The sequence below is a fragment of the Rousettus aegyptiacus genome, unplaced genomic scaffold (genome assembly GCF_014176215.1).
Source record: "Rousettus aegyptiacus isolate mRouAeg1 unplaced genomic scaffold, mRouAeg1.p scaffold_m13_p_1, whole genome shotgun sequence".
Lineage (NCBI taxonomy): Eukaryota > Metazoa > Chordata > Mammalia > Chiroptera > Pteropodidae > Rousettus > Rousettus aegyptiacus.
This window is the reverse complement of record NW_023416284.1, coordinates 160,245,456-160,262,548: the sequence shown is the minus strand read 5'-3', so window position 1 is coordinate 160,262,548 and position 17,093 is coordinate 160,245,456. Positions and strand designations below refer to the sequence as shown.

General features: G+C 37.3%; 1 long non-coding RNA gene across 1 annotated transcript; it reads right to left on the bottom strand.

The window, feature by feature from the left end:
- Window positions 1–1,420: 1,420 nt before the first annotated feature.
- LOC118602998 lies at window positions 1,421–17,048 on the bottom strand. The gene is made up of 2 exons (XR_004951072.1): window positions 16,526–17,048; window positions 1,421–1,833 (listed from the first exon to the last, which is right to left on the bottom strand). It is a non-coding gene; the product is annotated as an uncharacterized LOC118602998 (long non-coding RNA).
- Window positions 17,049–17,093: the final 45 nt, after the last annotated feature.

Here is a 17,093-nt window from a genome sequence, read left to right as displayed (position 1 = left end):
CCTACTCTCCTAAGGAGTTTTACAGAATATAGGACAACTTACTGCTGCCAGCACTCGACTTGTCTTCTGAGTTAGTCCAAAGGAATCCCCTTCTTACTGATATGTCTTATCTGCAGTTTCTGGAACTAACTTGAGATTCCCCGTGAGATTAGCTTTAGATTAATTTTCTAGTTGTCTTTAGGAAGACCGGTTTTCAGAACAGACTTAGATTCCCCTGGACACCCCTGCTATATGAGTAAGTGACCAGCAGCTTCTTTCCTCTCCCTATCAATTCCAACAGCAGAATTTTAGCTTTTCTTTCTTCTAGGACTACCCAGCACCGACATTTTTAGCATCAGTGGTATCCTAGAGCTGGCTCATATACACTGTGAAAGCCAATTGTTAAGCTTTAGGAATTTTGAGAGCTGGTGATTAAGCCCAGTTATTACAAAGATTAAATTATAGAAATATATTATTAAATAAATTATATTTAGAACAAGGACAATTCTAAAGCTCTTAGGAGAGAAGAAAATATAAGAGTCAATCTTTGTGCCTTGGGTTAGGCAAGTATTTCTTAAATAGGACACTAAAAGCCTAAGTAACAAAAGAAAAAAAAGAAATTGGCTGCATCAAAATTTAAAATTTTTGTACTTCAAATGACACTACTAAGAAAGTGAAAATACAACCCATAAAATGAGACTGTTTGCAAACCATATATTTGGTTAGAGACCCTTATCCAAGTGTTTGCCTACAGCTGGGCACCTGGGGTTGGGGGGCAGATCATGAGGGTGAATTTGACTGTTAATGGTTACAGGGTTCCTTTTTGGAAAGATGAAAATGTTCTAAAATTAGATTGTGACAGTTGCACAAATCTGTAAATATACTGAAAACCATTGAATTGTACACTCTAAATAGGTGAACTGTATGGTATGTGAATTATATCTCGATCAGCTGTTAATAAAAAAAAAGACAAATATTCAAAATATATCAGTCTCTAATTCTTTTACAACATTTTACTATTATCTATCTCTTGAGGCTATTCTTGAGAGATGGTACCCAAGTGGCCCCAAAACACAGGATCAAATCGTGTACAGTGTTAAAATGGCAAGGACTATTTATCTCAACTAATATCTTGTTTATTTCTTTATATCAGTCAGACAGATGGCAGTGAGCGATAATACTCTGTACTAATCCCTTAGGAAGACTAGTTTGTTTGAGGTTTAGACACAGACAATAATGATCTGCCCCATTTATAAGAAATATAACAATGCTACAAAAGGCTTCATGACAAAATGATTAGAATATGCTATACAAAAGATCTAGTCAGTCATCCTGCTGCATTCCATCAACAAATGTTTGTTGAGTGTTATAGAAAATGCAAAAATGAATTAGTTCCTGTTCCTGTATGCGGTTAAGACTCAATCAAGGAAATGGAAACCAATTTAAAATTTTAAAGCTAAAGGCATTTAATGCAAGAAGTAGGTACTTATAAACTTTGAAAGGACTTAAGCAGAGTCAAGGGAGCTGCCGTCAGCTTTCAGATTCACTAAAACCGAATCTGAAACTTCTTGCTATCATGCAGAGGTCAGGGAGATAAGCAAGAAACTGAAATCAATAATCATGGTTGCCCAGCAGCCCTGGGGTGAAATGCTGGCACAGGAATGTGGAAGTTGCAGAAAATCACGTCTTCAGTTCACATGTCCACTACTGGGTGCTTCTGGAGAAAGGGAAATGACTTCGACTTCTCTTCTGCCTTCTAATTCAAGCATATATACATCTCATTAGCAGAATCTAAACTGGATGTGGAATCCTGGCAAGAGACTATAGAAAATGTAGTTCTCATTCATCCAGCCCCTGCAATGAAAGGGAGAGTATTAAAGGAAATGGAAATGGTGCTAACTACCAACAAACAATATATGACTCACTATCCTCAAGGTTAGTTAGGTAATTTTTCTGAGACTTATATAGTATGCATTAGGGATAGTTTCTTAGTGACGGGGGATGCAAGTTGCTGAAATTTAATCTTTCTCTCAGATAACTTGACATGTCTTGAATTATTGGACTTCTAGGCACTTTACCAAGTTGGCAGGCTCTAAAGTTTGTTGGGAGTTATCTCCCACTTCTGGCACATGCTTAAGGAACATAAAGAATACTTGTGAATTCTTCTCACTTGGTCCAATCATCATTATGTCACTACCATAGTGGACCAGTGTGAAGTCCTGTGGGATGGCAAGACTATAGAGTTTCCTGTGGATGAAATTGTGACAGCGCTCTGGAGATTTTATATAACCCTGGACCGGGACTCCAGTGTGCTGCTTACCATTTTGGGTAAAAATAAGCTGTTTCTTGTGGTCTTTACTTATGACTGTAAAACAAGAATCAAAAACTAGAGCTTATAGGCTGGTTATTTGTTTTGTAAATATAATTTTTTGGTGGTTTTTTTTTTTTTTTTTGAATTACATCCATGCCCATTCATTTACTTATTGTCTGTGGCTGCTTTCATATTAAAACCGCAAATTGAGTATTTGGGACAAACATCTCACTAACCAGCCAAAACAGTGCCCTCAAACCAAAGATAAACAGAAACAAAACAAAGTCTTAAATTTACTTCTAATGCAAAATTATATTTCTTTTATGAAAAGTAAACACTAAAATGTATTTATAAAAGTTTAAACCAAATACTATTTTTTTTCCTGAGGTTTGAAATAAATAATACCTATATAGAGGAAACTTTCTCCCTCAGTCTTCTCATTCTAGTACAAAATAGCCAGAACTATGCTGCTCTCTTAACCTCTGATTAAAACAAACAAACAAACAAACAAACAAATATAAAACACCTGTTTAGAAAAATCTATTATACCATTGGGCAAAGTAATTTGCTATATTTGATTGACAATCCATTATTACCTCTAATGAAGAACACACAAAAAATAAATTCTTTGTTTGCTTGTTCTGAAAAAGCTCCAATGCAAATTTCAACACAAGTCAGGACCCTCATTTGGAATTCATTGGGAGTCATGGATGAAGTGCCATTGACCTGAATGAAGAGACTGAACTACAGTATAGACCCAGAGGTCTGCATTTATCAGGTAAACTCTCTCACTTCGAAATCTCATGGTGGGTGGGGAGAGGACAATGGCAAATGTTCATTCTCTGACCTTTTAATTTACTGTCACTTGCAAAAGATTTTCTTTTATTTTGAATTCTCATTCTTCCATAATAATTTGCAATTATATAATGTTTCATAGGATTAGTGAGTGTTTTCAAAAACATCCACCTAGAAAGTATTTTCTTCTCACATTTCATAGATAAAGAAACTGAGGCTAAGAGAAAGTAAATCATTCAGCTTCACAAAGAAAGGGACCAAACATCCTCTGTATTATAGGCACCAGGCCTCATACCTTAATTTTAGACTTCAAGTCCAATATTTTACTATCACAATTTATTAATCCATATCAGAGTGAGTACTAGGGATGGTAGTGGTGGTAGTTACTTTTAAAAACATAAAAATATAATAAGCATTATCCTCAAATAACATGACAAGAAGAAAGGAAACACTTTAAGGTAAGTGTTGCTTCTAAAGTTATTGAATGAATGGCATTAAAAATACGCTTATATTACTGCTGAAATAATTAAACTAAAGAACAGGAAGTACTTTTTAGAATTTGGTTGTGACATTCTGAAATATCTAACCACCAGAAGTTGTAAAATGTCTCCGGACAAATTATAATGAGGAAACTTATCTTTTGAGAGTGATTCAAATAAAGTCCTGCTTAAAGTTGGCAGCTGTAGGAAATGTTTCCCTTCTAGTTCTGTCACTTTATGACACAATCTCTAATAACAGTGTACTTTCCCCTGAACAGACTTTAACATTCTGTAAATCTGTTAGGAGAGAGTTCATAATATCAGATATAGATATGAAGTATGTGTGCAGATATGAAGCAGGAGGCTACATGCTGTCAGATTCGCCAGTATCATTCACTTACTAATTAATCTAAGAAACATTTATTACGTATACCCTATGCACTAGATTAGTGAAAGATATAAAACAATTTAGTAAAACCTTTTCCTATCTAATAGATTTTGAGTGGCCTAGTCAAAAAACCAATGCTAGTGACACATATGAATTATTATCTTCATTAGAGAGGCTGGATAATACACAAAGGAAACTAAGTAAGCATCCGTCTGCCATCTAGGACACAGGTCAATAAACGTTTTCTGTAAATAGGCAGATTGTAAATATTGTAGGCTTTGTAGGGCCATATGGTATTTGGAATATTTTAGGCTTTTCGGGGCCATATGGTCTGTGTTGCAGCTAGAACTCTCCATCATATTGCAAAAGCAGCCACGGATAATACATAAGTGAATGGATATGGCTGTATTCCAATAAAGTTTTATTTATGGACACTGAAATCTGAATTTCATATAATTTTCAAGTGTCACAAAATATTATTCTTTTGATTTGTTAAAATCCATTTAAAATATAAAAAAAACATTCTTCGCTTACAGGCCATACAAAAACAGGCAGTAGACCATACCTTGTCAATCTTTCAACAGTGAAATTACCACCTATGAAAGAAAATAAATTGTAGATGACCATGAAGGATACTGGGAATATAATAAAATATCAAAATAAACATAACATTAAATGGTAAAAATTTTAACTATTTCCATACCAAGAGTTGGAAGGACAATAAAGTGTTTTATGGGTTGTATATCTGGATGGAGCAGACCTAACTCTCCTTAGATGAGTAATTTCAGCAATTGGTAGAGAAGGGATATGAACGACTACATACTAAAAGATGAAAAACAATGATCTACTACCTCCAGATTTGTCACAGTTCTTAACTTTATATTGTCTGGAGGTTGAATTGCTTCCCATAAAACTCTCTGTACTTGGCTCCTATTTTTGTTTTCTGTTTTCTAAATAACTGACCTTGTGTATTAGTTAGGATTCTCCGGAAAAACAGAACCAATAAGATGGAGATATATACATATGATATGTCTATGAGATTTTTAAGTAAGGAATTGGCTCATGCAACTGTGGAGGCCAAGGAGTCCCACGACCTGCAGTCAGCAAGCTGGAGACCCGGGAGAGCTGCTGGCGTAGTCTTGGTCTGAGGACCGGGAGTGATGATAAAAGAAGTCCCAGTCTGAGAGCAAGGGAAGATCACTGTCCCAGCTCAACTGTCAGGCAAGAAAAGCAAATTTGCCTTTCTTTTGCCTTTAATTTTACTTAGGCCCTCAACAGAACTATGCGATGCCCGCCTGCATTAGGGAGGGCGCTCTGCTTTATTTGATCTTCAGTTTCAAATGCTAATCTCATTGAGAAACACCCCCATGGGGTAAACCAAGAAATAGCATTTAACCAAATATCTGGACATCCTGTGGTCCAGTCAAGTTGGTATGTAAAATTACCGAACACATCAGTATTTCCAAAACTGTGTCGCTTGTGGATAGTATGCTAGAAAGTGTATTGTGAGAAAACCTATCAGGTCTCTTAATAAAATCAAACTCAGGCCATCCAAGGGTTGAAACAGAGGGAAGATCTTCAGGCGAAGGCTGTGACCAGACCTTAAGAATAGGAGCTAGAAATCACAGGCTTGACTAGAATCTCCAGAAATTGCCTGTACTGAACATCTTTTGTTCTCTGCCTCACATCCGTTTGCTCATTTTTTATTCCATCACTGTAGCAAATAGCTTCATGCAGTTATCACCTCATAGAATCTTGCCTCAGCTGCTTTGTTAACTCCCATTTTTTAACTCGAGGCTTCTGAGAGAGTATAAGATGGGATGTCTACCATAGCCTACCTAGCATACAAGGAAGTGTGTACTGGAAGTATAAGGGAACAGCCTTTGGCCAGTGTGGGACAGGAGCTATATATTGTGTAAAATGCTCCCCTCTTTCTTTCCTTACCAGGCAATTCTGGGATTCTTTGGAAGGTCCCGTCAAGATAGCATGCTTTTATTGGCTCTCTTTCCTTTCTTATTTTACTCAGGCTCTACTTTGAATGTGAGTAAAGTACTCAGAACATCTTAGTCTGCTTGGCCTATTACAACAAAATATCATAGCTTGGGGGGCGGGGAGGGTTAAATGACAGAATTTATTTTCTGACAGTTCTGGAGGCTGGAAGTCCCAGATCAAATTTGAAAGGGTCAGTTCCTGGTGAGAGCTCTCTTCCTGGCTTGGAGATGGCCGCCTTCTTACTGTGTCCTCATCTGGCCTTTCCTCAGTAGGGGTGCAGAGAGAGGCAGCAACCTCTTTGGTGCCTTCTATAAGGATGTTAATCTTTTCAGACCAGAATCCCATCCTCATAACCTCATCTAATCCTAATTACCTCCAAAAGGTCCCATCTCTAAATACCAGCACACTGGGTTAGGGTTTCAATATATGAATTTAAGGAAGACATTAATATTGGAATAATGTTTGGTTATTCCAAATCAGGGTCCTCCTTTCTCCCAATGTATGACCCTTATCTACCAATAGTGACTCTGCTGTGTGTGTGTGTGTGTGTGTGTGTGTGTGTGTGTGTGTGTGGGAGTGGAGGAACTGGCACCCTGCATTTCCTCCCTATCTTCTGACTTGACTGGGGACTTATAGAAGCCTCTCTTTCCTTCCCTACTAAAGAAGACCTTGGACAATCTTCACCACAATAGCTTGAACCATGTTTTCCCATGTTGGCTGGAATTAAATATCGGAATGAATTTTCATCTAGAAGCAATGCCACCCAAAGAGGTGTATCTATGCATAAAGAGCATAGATATATGGTTGAGCCACAGCATGGCTTCCCAATCATTTATTTGTAGATTCAATATCTATCTGTCTGTCTGTCTGTCATCTATCTAATCTACTTATGTAACAACTGTTTTATGCCAAACACTATGTTATAGGCTAGATATAAAACAAATAAGAATTGATGCTCCATGGTACTCCTATTCTAGTGGAGACAGCTAAAAAATAAAGGTAAGCAAGTAAAATATATAAGATGTTATATGATGATAAGAGCCAAGAAAAAAAAAATAATAAAGCAGAGAAGGGAAAGAGAGATAGATGGCTTGGGGAGAGAGGTTAGGGAGAGAGAGAAAGATTGTGTCATATTAGAAAGAAGATCTGTCTGAAGGAAGAGAAGGAGCAAGTCTTGTATATATCTGAAGGAAGAACATTCTGGGCAGAGGGTTCAGCAGGTACGAAGGCTCTACCTGAGATAGTTTGAATGTGTGTTCTAGAAAGAACTAGTGAGGACCGTGGAGGACCAGTGAGGCTGGAGTAGAATAAGAGATGGGGGAACAAAGGGATGAGGACAGAAAAGCATGGGTGGGCCAAATCCTGTGAGTTCGTGGAGAACACCACCAGAACTTTGTTTCTTTTTCCAGATGACATGGAAAACTATGGGCAAATGATTGTTGAGCAGATAATTGTCACCATCTGACTTTTATTTGGTGAGACTTGTACTGGATTTAATGTTGAAAAAAGCCTGAAAGGGGCACGAGCAAGGGCAGCACATTGAAATGACTTAGGAAGTCACTGCAGTTATCCAATGCAGTTAGTCCAAGGCAGGAGTTGTGGAGATGATTAAAGAAAATATACATGGAAATATTGTGAAGGTAGTCAATAAGCCACTGCCTGTGGATCTAATAGGGGACGAGTGTAAAAGTGAAGAGACGAGATGACTTGGTCTGATTGAAATGTTCTAGAAGACATTAACATCTCAGTTTGTCAATTTCCAATTGAAATAGATACTATCGATAATGTCTATACTTACATATGATGAAACTGAAGTTTATAAGATTAAATAATTTGCTTAAAGTCACACAGTTTGTAAGGGAAAGAACAAAAGCTTAAACCTAGATCAGAATCCATAATGTTAATCATCACTATTTAGATGATTTAGCAACTCGCTTTTTAGATAAATGTAAGAACGTTTTAGTTTAACTTTGCTAGCTACACTAAAAAATTTTCCCCAGCTTTATTGAGATATAATTAACCCAAACATTTTTTAATTAGCAGGAATCATTATAAAGTTATATTATACCCAAGAGAAAACTACATACACTGAGTTATAAAATCTTCTGCTTCCTATCATTGTTCATAAAACTAGTGTATAATAAAGTATGGCTGACTGCTAGGCATGGCTTACAAGAGCAGAAACATTCCTTAAAGAAAACGGATCTGGCTGCGATTTGACTGTAAGTAATAGAGTGTCTTCCTTTTAGCCCAATTATCCAGCTTGACTGATGGTCTTTAAGGAGCTATCCCTGATCTGAGGAGGCACCACTGTATTCTGAGGGTTTAAATGAAGAGTCACCTGGTTTCATCCATCCCACACTGTTCTTTGATAAACTGTCAACCTTCTTTTAATGCATCCTCCATTTACAGCTCAGCTTATGCTGATCCAGTTTGCCTTGTACTTTGGTATGTCCTGGGCTCAGGCTTTGCTCTCATTCTTAGCTATTGTTTTCATGTCTTCTACAGTTCAGGGGATCAGTGAATAGTTTCTCAGGCAACACTGCTATTCATTTATTTATATGCCTTGGGTCTTTCCCTTTCAGTTTTTATTCTTAAACATTCCCTACATCCCCCGCACCCAGATCTATCCTGGTCCTCTGCATCCATTTGTAAGTTAAGGGTTTAAAACTTAACACACATTTTCTTACAGACATGATACAAAATCATCTGTCTCTCAGGCACATCTATAAGTGTAGACAACAACATTTCTGAGCAAAAAGAACATGAGCTTTGGAATCAGGCAGATCTGATTAGTATGAGTATAAAAATGAGCAAATATGATAAAATCTAATGTACTGAATGGCTCAGAATAGGGCTCAATAGGCAAGAGCTTTCTTTTTTTTTTTCTTACCTATGACCTACTGCCAAAGGAAGTATATACTCACAGCTTTTCCTCTATATGCCTGTCCCTAAACACATAGTCCTCTTGAGGATTTCTAGTGTTTTAAACAGTCGGTGACAATGGAAAAGTAAAAAGTAAATGGGAAGTTTTTAAACACTTTTATTCACCATCCCCATAGACCCTAAATGGAAACCCAGTGTAACCAGTGTAACATGCTGACAGCTGTGATGAAAGGGAAGAGGAAGCAAAATGGAAGAGAAGAAAGAAAGAAACGTTTATTAGGCGTATACTAAATGCTAGGCACTTTGCTAGGTTCTTTAGGTACTATCTCACCTAATCATCTTGTGTTGGAAGGCTATCTCTATTCTCTGAGTTGATGTATCTTGCCCAAGTTCATACAACTAGTGAGTGGCAGAGCTGAACTTTAAAGTTAACTCTGTTTGACCTCTATGTCTATAATATTTTAATATGTTTAATATATGTCAAACTATATGCAAATACTATCTTATGCTATTATTAAAATCAACATTTATATATCAATCATAAGGTAAGCACTACATCGTTGTTCTCCAAAAGAGTAATCTTATATTTAAAACACAATATTTTTAAATGTTGAGGCCCAATTAATATGAAAAATTTGAGTAAAATGATAATGGTAATTTAGTTTTGTTTTTCATAGGCTTACTTTATAAGGAATTTATAATAAAAATATCTTCTTAAATGTAACTGTGGCATAACTTCCTCATTACTTTAATAGCTTCCAGATGTTTAGATAATTTTGTTTAGAAACTTTGTAAATTATCAAAGTTCTTTGCCGATTAAATAAGATTTATAATAAAGTAAATCTCCTCTGCCCTGTTAGACCTCATGATGTTGAAAATCTTTTTGAAGTTATAACTTCAAAGTAGTTTACATGGTTATAGTCTCATAATAAATACAGGATTATAGACTTTTCTGTAAGATTATAAAGGAAATGAAATAGAAATAATGACAAAATGACTTCCCATGTTCGTATCTCTTTCTTCGAATGTTTACCAATTGGGCAACAAACTTGATGGCTTATTGACATCAAAGGATACGGATCAAGTGCAGTGTCTTGTCAACTCACAGACCACTGGTAACAGAGCTAAACAATTTAATTAGACTTGAGATAACATCAAAGCGAATGACAATTTGTGAAGTAGGAAGTAAAATATCTAGATCTGTAGGTTGGATATATGAATAGTAAAAAGTTAGTGAAAGGTGAGGAGCTAATTTAAAAAAAAGGTGTATAAATATTAATGAGGTGCTCAAAGACAATGGCTACACTTCAAATACTGGAGTTTGAAGTTAAGAGGAAGGGATTTGATTTGGAAACAAATAAAAAGACTTGTGACTGAAAGTGAGAGAGAAATTTTTAAACATTTGATTTCTTTGTTTTAAAGAATAGGCAATATCTTAAAACTGCAGAAAAGTACATAAATCATAAGTTTACTACTCAATGAATTTTTGTAATCTGTGTAATCACTACCCACATGAGGGAATAAATCAGTCAGTACCCTAGAAATCTCTGTCAGTCATTACTCCACAGCAAAATTAACCATCTTCATTGATTGCCTGTTTTTGAACTTCATATTAATGGAATTACACTGTACATATTCTTTTGTGTCTGGCTTTTCTTCATTCAGCATTATATTTTTGAGGTAAATTCATGTTTGCTCGTAGCTATATATCACTTATTTTCATTATTGTACTACAACTGATTTTATGAATAAAACATAATCATATTGTTTGTGGATATTCTGTTATTTGGGCTATTACAAAAATACTGCTATGTACATTTGAATACCTATCTTGGTGCATTTATATACCCATTTTTTCAGAATATATTCCTTGGAGTAGAATATTGGAAACATAAGATACATATAATCAGCTTTAGTATACACTGCCAAATAGTTTTCCAAATTGGTTTTAGCAATTTGAACTCTCACCATCCTAACATTTACTGTTATTCTTTTTAATTTTAGCTATTCTGGTGAGTATATAGTGGTATACTACTGTGATTTCAATTTACATTCCACTGGTGACTAATGATGTTGAACATTTTTTTATATGTTTGTTGAACTTTTAAGTATCTTGTTTTTATGAAGTTTCCATGTCATTTTGACATTTTCCATTGAGTTTTCAGGCTTTAAAAATTGATTTGTAGGTATTTTATATATACATATGTATTAGGTAAGGATACTTTGTCAGATATATGAATTCCAAACATTTACTTCCAGCTTGCCTTTCACTCTCTTCCTAAAAAGGTTGTTTAATGCACAAACATTTTTAATATTAATGAAGTGCAATTGATCAATTTGTTTCCTATGTTTAGTGTGTGTGGATATGTGTGTATGCTAATTTTAAGATATTGTTGCCTATTCCAAGATCATGAAGACTTTCTTTTATATTATCTTATAGAGAGAAGCTTTATTGTTTTACCATTTACACAGGTTTAACATTTAGCTACTGCTGTTTTATAAGTATAGAAAGAAGTATGGCTCAGGATTCATTGTTTTTTCCCATATGACTATCCAGTGGATTCAGTATCATTTATTGGCATGATCATCTTTTCTCTATTTCTCTACAGTGGTACTTTTCTCATAAGTCAAGTGACCATATGTGTGTGGGTCTGTTTTGCATACTGTAGAGCAGACTTTTTTTCTAACATACTAACCAATGTTATTGCTTTATAGATCTAACTGTCTTCTGATAATATGGTCTGTTAAAGACAAAGACCTAAAACCTCCAGAGATATGCAGATGATGCCAGGCAAAAGCCAGGTCAGTGCTTCTGCTGGCACCCTGTAAGGGTGGATGAATTTGAAAAGGGTAAAGGGGTTGACTCAGGTCTGTACCATGATATGAGCCTTGAGGAGCTGAGTAAGGCCCAAATATTGCCTAACTTTTCATTGTGATTAAATGCTCTCATGCACGACACAACTTCATGAGTGTGTGTAGAGGCCTGTGCCAGTATTTGCTTACCTTTTTGAGTTGGCTTGTTGTCATAGATTTTGGCCTCTTACGATTATGTCTACCTTTTTTTTTTTTTTTAAATCAAACTTAGTAATGCATTTAAAAAATGTTTTTAAAATATTATATTCATCATTTTTAGATGTATGCCTTGACAATGATCCTCTGAACACTAGATCTGTTAAAATCTGGGGAATAGAAGTTAACTCATCCATTTTCAATTAGGTTCATGCTTTTATTCCTTTAAACAAATGCTTACTGAGGTAAGCCTGCTTGAGCCACAGTGCTTGAAACTAAAATACTATGGTATACAAAGTAAATTAAATCTCTGCCTTCATGAAGCATATAGTTGAGTAGTCCTTTGTTGTCATTTTGTGGGTGTGTGCTTTTTCCCAGTGATTGTACCCTCCTGGAGGACAGTCCTCTGGAGAGGTTGGGGTCACAGGAAGCAATTGCATACAATCTTAAAATCCTTGTCTTTCTAACTGTGTTTCAATAAGTAGAGCATATTCGTGTGTCTCAGGGAACCACACAAAACCAGACTGAAGGACAGTACTTTGCTAATACCAACCTTTTACCACACATCTGTTTCGAATAAACTAAGGACCACCCCCTAAGATGGTCCATTTTCCAAGTGGAATTATTTGTTTGCTTAGAAACTACAACATTCCAATTCCAATCCCACTGTCTCCACTATTTCCAGGGGCTAGTTTACAAACTGACCAGTCAGGGCTTGGTTATGTAAATATCTCTAGCAAAATCCTTATAATCCAGGGGATTGCTCTTCTAATTTTTCTCCTGGTGCTTTTTATTCAACAGTTTCTTCTGCTGCTACTATTATTGCTGTTCAGTCTTTTGTTGTTGTTGTTTAGTTTTGTTTTTACCACTTTTTGCTGAGGCCACTTACAAATTATTCTCCACAGGCAGTGTTCCTCACAGTGCGCCCAAAGAATTTGCCTCTCACTATCATGGCACATGAGAAGTTCTCCATTGTATTGTGGTGTTTCTGCTTGTCCAGCAAAGTGCAATGATGCTGTTTCAAGGTCATTTTGCTTTTCCAATACCCACATCTAATTAAGTGGGAACTGGAAGTACAGTGTTTCTCTTTCACCTGACTAAGCTTTCCCTCCAGTCACTTGTGGGAAAGAGCTTAGCAGCTGCAGGTCAACTAACCACAGACCTGTGGGGGGAGTCACATGCCAATCCATTGCCATTAAAGTCTGCTGTTCTGTCTCAACCATTTCCCATAGCAGGACATCTGCCTATTACCTGCAAAATGGGGATCCATGCCCATAAGATTCTTTCTACTGACTCTTCTTTTCCTTAGACTCTAGGTTTATTTCTGAGAATGAGCCTGGAGACTTCCCTTCTGACCTCTCTAACCCCTTTCCTGTTGAAGAGCAGGCACACATGGAGGCCTTATAACCTTTCTTTATTTATCAATGAGAATTGGTCAAATATAAACTTTTATAGACTGTGTTATTACCTGAATTGAACTAGTATAAAATAAGACTGATTCAATGATGCTTGTATACTGATATCAAGAAACATTGTTTTATCCTTATATTTCATATATATTCTACATAACTGGCAGAGACTATGTGTTGTCTGTTCTAGTAGTGAAGAAAATTTTAGGCACAGAGAAAATCCAGAATTCCTGATTCCCTTTACCAGCTATATTATTTACCAGACTGTGAAATCTGCCATAGCAGGGACAATACATGATCCATTTTTGTATGTCCAGAGCATGGCATGAGGTCTGGTATATAATGATACTTAGATTGTTAAACGGAAATAATATGTCTTTGTTTCACCCTTCCCCTCAATGTAGCTTTTTGGGGGGATTTTTATTGGACCTATCCTATTTCTGCTTCCAGTTCTAGGGAGCAATGGACCATGAGATCCCATGGAGAGCAACTGTGGAGATTTTGCTACAGCTTATGGGAAAGCAGCATGTCCAGGCTTCTTTCTCTGTCAGCGAGCCATACGAAGCAGGGGTGTGTGCATGGCATGACAACAAATACAATTGAGGGAATACCTCAGTTTGGCAGGCTTGAGATGCTTATTCCTGTTATTAGCAATATTTGGGAGTGGCCTTTCAAAAAGAGATTATCATCACTCAGTAGACTTAGATTGAAAAAGGGGTATGCGATGCTTTTGAGGAAGACCTGTAGAAAATTTAACTGCAGATGGAAAAGAGAAGGGTTGCTTGAGGACAGACTCTAATACTAGACTAGAAAAATATGGCTTCTGTGGTGAATTGTTTACCACAATGGCTGCCAACAATTCTTCCCATCACTGTACATACGTTCCACCCTTCCTATCAAGTGGTGAAGTCTATGACTCCCTCTCCTTGATTTGGAGCTGGCTCTCTGAGTTGCTTTGACCAAAAGAATTGGGCATAAGTGATGCTGTGTGACTTCTGGGTTTAGGCCTTAAAGACCTTGTAGCTTTTGTTCTCATCCTCTCAGGAGCCAGGTGACATTTAAAGAGGTCTGGGCTATTCTGCTAAGAGGCCACATGAAAAGAGAGAGGTCCTGAAAGGTAAGAGTCCATGTGAAGGAAAAATTCAACTCCCCAGTTGACAGGCAGTGTCAACTGCCAGACATGTGAGTGAGACCATCTTGGAAACTTCATCCAGAGTTCAGCCTCCCAGCTAACACTACGTAGAGAAGAGATGAGCCATCCTGTTGAGCCCGGAATGAATGCCTACCCTAAAGAATCATGAGCAATAAAATGACTGTCATTAAGTTTTGGGATTATGAAGCCACAAAGAACTTTAATCAGAACCAAGAATTGGCCAGGTGATAGTGTGACTCCTGCTGGCATTTGTGTGGTGTCTCTGTTTCTTATGGTAGTGGAACTGGAAATTCATGCATTCCCAGTGAAGTTGGAGATCATCCGAATCTGACAGAACATGAGAGTGAATTGTCAAGTCTTCCCACCTGTGGTAAAAGAAGGGCAGGTTCTCAACCAGAGACACTCCAATACTTCCACCTGGTTGAGTTTGGCACCCAGAATGCACAAAGATAAAAGAAAGAATCACCGTATCCTGAGATCAAGATTTCTCAGGAACATGCCTGTGTGAGTGAGTTGGTAAGAAAGAGCACTAAAGGAGTCCTAAATACATTTCTAGTCCAAATTGCCAGACTGACTTTACTTGAAGGTGGTGCTCAGGATTAAGGTTGTGATGCTAAATTTGGATGTGGTGACTCTCAGGATGGTATATAGATTGTCTTGTTCCTTGTGTCAGTCCCTTGCCTGTTAATCCAGTTTGTCCAGTGGGAAGACCCAGCCTTGCTCTTATCAGTCTCTTTCCTGGGGATTCATTTCTGACCTTGAACCACAGCCTGGTAGTTGTGCCCCATGTTGTCAGTGTTCCAGCTTGTCTAAATTACTGGATATCTCACCTGTTCAGGACTTTGTCCTGCTTGTCTATTTGGGCCCCTCTTTGCTTCCTGTCAAGACCTCCTTGCTTGGCTGGATTACCACCTGTTGTTTGTTTACATCTGTATGGTACCATATTCCACCTGTTTTCTTCGCTTCCTTAGAATTCATGGAACTTTAATTTTCTACCTTCAATTCTTGCCAGGTCCTCACCAAATCTGCTCCATTCTATTGAAATGTTAGGGCCAAGTAAGATTGTGTCCAAAGGACAGAGTCTAATTCTTCTTCTACATAATACCCTTTAGACATTTGATAACATTTGCATCATCTTTAATCATCTCTTTAGGCTAAATCTTGCTGGATCTCACATTATCAAGGTCACTCATTTATGGATCTAATTTAGCTTGTCAATATTCCTCTTAAAAAAGGTGGCATACAGAAGTGATTCACATGATTCAACAGAGAATATAGTACGAATATCATTACCTATGATAAGGGCATACTGTATGTATATTTTATTAATCGTGCCTCCATTTATGCTATTATTTTGCTATTATTTTCCATCAGGAATAGATCAAAGTTTTGTAAGTCCTAAAGCTTAGAAACTTTAGGGACTCTCTTTAATAATTTATTTTTAACAAATATATAGTTAGTTTTAAGTCCTGTGAAAATGAGGGATCCCGATTTTCATTGCATATCTACCTGAAGGTTCCTAATAGTGTTGTCTGGTAAAATTCCTGAGTATTCCTCTCTGTATTAGTGTACCCTACTACGTTTAATTTGGGTACTTAGCATATGAGGGATTAAGTAAATTAACACACAGTGAGGGACCTAGAATAATGCCTAGCACTTAGAGCATGCAATAAATGGTAGCTATTATTATTTTTATTACTTACTAACAGGACCTGGGCAAATTATCTTCCCAGCTCTTAATTTTCCTTTTGATGTAATGGAGATAATATTTGCCTTGCCTTTTTCATAAAGTTATTGTGAAGATTAAATGATAAAATATATGAATGTGCTTTGTCAACTGAAATGCATCATACACATGGAAGGTATTGTAACTGAGGTTTTACTTGACATTGTTAATTTTAGAAAAGGTTATGTTTAGGAAAGAAAAGACTTTACTCTGGCCGAGATGGAGTCAATAAAGACCTCAGTAGACATGGGAGGAGGCAAAGGACAAAAGGTGCATGTGTGGTAGACACTGAAGGCAATGACCTGCACATCTCCTTCCACATGCCAACATTCAGAAAAGATGAAATAAACAGAATCCGAGAGAAAGCGGTGTAATTACACAAAAGGACAGGGACTTACTGTTTGTGTGTGTCTTTTCACAATTGGCCTTGATCTAGGTCTCCAGCTTCTTCTTCAGCCATGTCCTGTTCTGTAATCCAGGCTCCCAGGTCACAACTGGAGAAATCTTATTCACACTTTGGGTTCAGCATAAATTCCCCTCTTCCCTGGGGTTTCCCCAGTTCCTTCTGTCCATCCCATAGGAAGAATAAATGGTTCTCCGATACACTCTCTGTGAAAGAACTTCCACTCTAGACTGAAGGGCACCCAGTTTTCCTTAATTTCGTGTTTCCAGGGCTTAGCTTCTGCCACTAAATAGATATTCAATAAGGTTTAGTCAATGAATTCACTTTGTAGAAATAATGTTGTTAAGTTGATAAAAGGATATTTACGATCGGGATTCGCGGGTAAGAACGCCTTGCACACAGTCATTAACAGTCGTTATCCAGGGTAGCTCTGAGAGCAAGAGATCCTTCCAGCCTGGGGTACTCGGCAACCGCTCCTAGCGAATCCCGTGGGAAGGGCCACCCCCGCCAGCGCGGGGGCGTGGCGCGGCCCGAGGGGGTTTCCGCGCCGGGGGCGCGTCCGG